This window comes from Trachymyrmex septentrionalis, unplaced genomic scaffold, assembly GCF_001594115.1.
Source record: "Trachymyrmex septentrionalis isolate Tsep2-gDNA-1 unplaced genomic scaffold, Tsep1.0 scaffold97, whole genome shotgun sequence".
In the NCBI taxonomy this organism is placed as follows: Eukaryota; Metazoa; Arthropoda; class Insecta; order Hymenoptera; family Formicidae; genus Trachymyrmex; species Trachymyrmex septentrionalis.
Genome location: NW_017306160.1, coordinates 753,242 through 758,958, shown reverse-complemented (window position 1 = coordinate 758,958; position 5,717 = coordinate 753,242). Strand labels below are relative to the sequence as shown.

At 36.8% G+C, this 5,717-nt stretch overlaps 1 protein-coding gene across 1 annotated transcript in view; it reads left to right on the top strand.

Annotated features, from left to right (window-relative positions):
* The window catches only part of LOC108756293 (PR domain zinc finger protein 16-like), a 36,272-nt gene that overhangs the window by 29,871 nt on the left and 684 nt on the right, over window positions 1–5,717 (top strand). The gene's annotated exons all lie outside the window — the stretch shown is intronic.

Below are 5,717 nucleotides of genomic sequence, written 5' to 3'. Positions count from 1 at the left end.
GCGATAATGAAAATAAGGTCAAGATGACATCTATAAATAGAATTTATTTTAGGAACAATTTTAGTCATTCGATACGCGGTTTTATGATGAATTCTTGATATAAAATAATTTCAACCCGATGTCATACCGATCTTATTATTGAACGTTCTACCTGGATTATTAGTTATTATCGCAAACTACGCCCGAAACTACGGCGGCAATCTCAACGGCGAATGAGTCGTCATCGTAGAGTTCGTTCGCCGTGAAGCGATTTAATCGTCGCTTCCGGTAGGATATTGGGTGCAAATTTATTGGCGCTTTCTAGGCACGGCGTGGAGGTAGGACGCGTAAATCCGACCTTGATTAACCCGATCAGTGATTCGTAACATTGTAATGAGAGTCCAGGAATGACGTGAGCTACGGAGTAGCTCAAGGTGCTCCCGCGGTGCATCTCGCATCTGTTGGATGCGTTTTTCCTACGCTCTTCCCACTTCATCGCGCGAGTTCAGCGAAAAACGACCCGCACTTTCTAAGACGCGCGGATGCAAACGTGCAGAAAGATCCTGGCGTGCGATAGGGCCGACAATGACTCGTAAACCGCAACATTTTAACGGTGCGCTTCCCCGAAGCGATCCACTTTTGCACCGCGGCTCTCGTTGGGAAGGACATAATAAATACCTACCGGATTATTATTCAAATTGCCGTGGCGGAAAGTGCTACCGTCCTCCCCGCAGATGCTTCTCCGACGAAAATTTAATATCGCTGGAAATTAAAATTAAAATTATTGCGCTTTCTACGTATATAAATGATGGTGCCTACGGAGACGCTTTTGAGATACAAGGAATCTTGAATCTCGGTCTCATTGGACGGTATAAGAAGAAGAATTTGCATCGATTGAGACATCAAGATTTTAGGACAATTTAAATTTTCAATTTCAGCTAGATTTTACAGAAAATTATTTTGCTAAGGAAATAAATACATTAAATACGTGAAGAAAATTCGTCAACTGTTTACGAACATCCGCTAATAAGTTTTCTAATCTAATTTCTTCTTCGTCTAACTTACAATACAATTAAATGTTATTTAACTTAAAGGCTTTCATAATCGATATTTGCCACTCTTCCGTTTTCTCTATTCTATTTTCATATTTATATACTTCTATACATACATTTTTTATATTTTTTTTCCTTTTTTCTTTATTTATTCCTTTATATATTTTTTATCTTCTATTTTTCCCAACACCTGTCTCCGTGTCAGATTTTAAAACTTTCAATCTTCATCCTCCGATGTGTATTCGCTCATAAATGTGAACTGAAAGGAACTTTTCTACATTTATTAATGATAAGTTGAACATAATTTCTCGCACGTATTTGATACCTTCACTCTTTTACCCCTGGCAATAACCAATATTAAATACAACAGCATCCGAATATTTTTACGCTCCCTCAAATTTCTACTCGTCTTTTCGTATTCCTATTTTTTTTTTTTCTTCTTTCGACCCCGCCGGCGAATTCCTCATTTTACTCTTATTATTGACGTTTCGTAACGCGGCCTTGCGAACGCTCGGTGACTAAGCTCGCACAATGCAGATCTCGGGTGAAGCCCTGGCGCGCACGGGCCCTGTTTCTCTCCTTCACACGCGTACCGATCGCAACCGATGGCCTCGGACCTCTCTTGCGTTACACTTTTGCCACGCCCCGATCGAACGGGTAAGCTCATCGCGAAAGTGAAACGCAATAAAGGAGCCACGCCGAGCGAGAGTCTCACAGTCCTCTCGCGAAGGCGGAAGAGAGAAAGAAAAGGGGGCTTGACGAGAGAGAGAGAGAGAGAGAGAGAGAGAGAGAGAGAGACAGAGTGATGGGGGAAAAAGAGAGACGTGAGATCCTATCGATCAGAACTTCAAGACCTGGAAATCGGTTTTCTCGCAGCATCCCGCAGTTATTGACGCGCGAAGAGATATTCTTACGATTCTCGAGCTTCTTTTAAATGACTATATCTGACAGATATATAATATAATTTGGTTGTAAATATAAATTATCTAAATAAATTTTCAACATATCCACGCTCAATTAATTAAATTTAATAAAATGAAAGGAAGGACTTAGAGCAATAGCTAGTTGCTATATTTTAAAAGCTTAAAGTTACAAGACGAGATTTAAGAAAGTGTTTTGTAATTTTTATGTTTTACAATATAGCAACTAACAACTAGCTATTGCTCTGAGTTCTTTCTTTCATTTTATAAATTATCTATAAATCATGCATCCTACACCACGATCATTCATATTTCATAGAAAAAAGTTTGTGATAAGATGGTGCTTGTGAAGCTTCTTAGAAGTCTTTCAACGATTAAGCCACTCAAGTAGTATACGCTTATTTTTTAATTGCGGTACAACAACTTATACGTATCCCGGATATGACTGCACGGAAAGAACGGTTTTGTTGAAGTATCTAAAAGTTCAGCTAAGTACAGATTTAAAAATAATTTTCACGGAAAAAAATAATTAAGCTTACTGGTCGCTAGAATGTTCAAACTTTTTACATCGCTCATCATGTTTGGGCTTTGAATAATGAGAATTATTGCGATGGTCCAACACGGAATTACTTTCAGATCCGTATCTGCCTAAATTTTTAGGTACCTCAACAAAGTCACAGGTAATTCTTTTCATCTAATTTTCGATGTATCCTCGAAACAAATCAGATTTTAATATATCAAGCTCCAGAAAATCTTTTACGTTCAAATGTTTCGTTCAAAAACACAACACGGCTGCGTGAAGATGACACGGGAGATGCGAGACCATTTTCGTAATTTAACCAGAGGACTCCTCGGGCGACTCTCGAGAGCTCTCGCATCTCCCGTCTTCGTCGCCGCGTCTACTCGAACTAAATTGCGTCAGGTTCTCGCGGTGCAAGACACGCCTCGCACCTCTCGATCTCATCTCGGGGCTTCTCGTTCCAGTTCGCGTGTGTGATTTCACCGGTCACTTACGTCCACTTGCGACACTCTCGGTCATCCGATCTCCGCCGAATTGCGACAGCCGGCAAAGCAAAGATAAGGAGAGAAAAAAAAAGGGAGAGGAAGAGAGAGAATAGCAAAGGAGAATAGAGGAGAGCGCTTGATCGCCGTTAGGAAACTGTAACGTTCGTTCGAGCTGCGGTGCTCCTCAGCACGCGAGCCTTATGTTACCTTCGTCAGTCGCGAATCATAAATTCCGACTGACTATATACGTATAAGTGCGTATCGTAACAACGACGTTAATGATAAGGATATGTAGAGTGTACGGCACTGTGCCTATGCAAACGTTTCTTTCACATAACAGCGATGTATACATACCTAGAATTCGTATTCGAGGCTCAATCTTAGTTAGACAAAGCCGTTAAGAGTAATGCTGCGATGAGCAATGTGCAATAAGCGTCGAACCTTTCGAGTATTCCCGAAATCTTTTTTGTACAAGATTACATCTTTGTGCCACGATCGCGTTTCATATTAAAAATATGTTGATATTAAAAATATGATATTAAAAATATTATTATTGATATTAAAAATATGAATGTTGATATTAAAAATATGAATGTGGATTTAAAATCATGTGATTTCTATAGTTTACTGATACAAACCACCAATATGCTGTGAATTTAACATCATAGATGGTGGATTTAATAATCAAGTAGAATATATAAATTATTGTGACATCAAAATAACGTCAAAATAATTCCAAAATGACCATTATATACATGTAAAAGTCATTTTTCAATCATTTACGATTGATTTTAATATTTTGACATTATCTTCCTGTTCTTAGGTACCTTGGATTTAAAGGGCGAGGATCTATTTTCAAAGTCTTACAACTCTTGTTCTTAAATAAGGTTTTTTATAATTCGTTATTTCGCTGAATTTCTTACTTCAAAATATGACATTATTTCGGAGCATTACAATGGCTTTTCCGTCCTATAAAGTCAAAAACCGTTATGTTAAATTCACACAACGTTGGTATTTATATCAACATCAATACAATTACATTCAACACCCATGGTGTGCTAAATCTACACTTATATTTTTTAAAAAGTGTACACTTCCAGTATGCCACAATTTCATGAAGAATCATTTCGATAACACGTCTAAGGGCCAGTTGTTCCATCTTTTGATCAATTTTACCTGTTGGATAAGTAGCAAGATTAGCCAATCACATGCGTGGATTACCAGATTTATCTCACAGGTAAAATTTATCAAAAGGTAGAATAACCGGTCCTAAACTATCTCGACAGTAAATGCTATTCAAGAAACGACGACTTTAAGCGGACATTTACGAGTAAAAGAGAAAATTTCGCGATACGTGGACCAAAGACAGACTAATCACGCAGCTGTATGCCATCGCGACAACGCAACATCTTATTTTGATTAATTTAAGTCCGGCTTAGATTTTTATTATTTTAGTTACGAGAGAGAGAGAGAGAGAGAGAGATTTAATTCTAGCCTGTAGCCATCTTTGGGCTCTACCACGATCTCGATCGTTGCTATTCGTCGAATTCTAATAGAATTGTCAATCTGATTCGCACGAGTGTTCGTACCACCATCCTGTAATTATAGTCAATCGCGCGCGATATGTATTAAGACAAACTGTATAAATACTATCTTTAATTTTTATATGAGGTATATAGATACAAAAAAAAAAATATATATATATATATATATATACAAATGTGTGTGTGTGTGTGTTTCGCGTGTGTGAATGAGTGAATATAGATAATATATACATATAAATATAAATCATACCACCACGATTGTGATTTGACCGAGGTTACCGAGTTATACGTACTTTTATTATTAGCCACGGAAATGGCGCCGTGTGCCGAGGAAGCTATAAAGCGCTCGTTACCTTTAGAAATAGTAATTTAAGGACACACATATATATATACATACACGACACGTACACAAGTTTTCAAGCTCAGTTCAATCCTACAGATTCTTGTTATATCTATAGTCAAATATTGAAGAACATGGAAAACGCGCGAAGTGCCTTCAATTGGACGAGCGATCGTAGTATTGTTTTATTGTTGCAACGAAGAAGATACGTTTCCTTTTAATAAACTGTTTATATGTTGCGTGAAAGATTAACGACGTCTTCGTTTACATTTCAATAATTTGTTTCTAAAAATAACTGAAAATTTCTCACTTTATTGAAGAAAATTTATGTTTAATTTCGAAATTCTGTATAAAATAACTTCATAAACATCTCAATTATTCTCTCATTTTAATTAACGTCTTAAGACCTTAACATAATATCCTTGTATATCAGAAAAAAATTATTATTTACTCGAATAAAAATGGTAATAATTAAAATTTTCTTCACAAAAATTAATTGTAACTCGCGCTTGCTTGGATTGTTAATTAAAATTGTCTTCCGGTACAATCCATTGAACTATTTAATCCTTGTCATGACACGAGGACGCGGTTGGCTCATCGAACGGGATGATCGAGTAAAGATGACGTTTGTGAACGATCCTATAATTGTTCGTCACTCCTATTTTCCATATGACATTTATAGTTACGTAGTCACGCCTTTGTGTGTACAGCACAATGATGACTGTATATATGTCAATATGTAATATTTGATGCAAAAAAATATATATATATAATGATTCAATATATATATAAGGAAGACTTATTTGTGTATTAATTGGATTTATTCTCCACCAAATCCTTTTTCGAAGCTTTTAACAAGAACACGTACTAGATACTT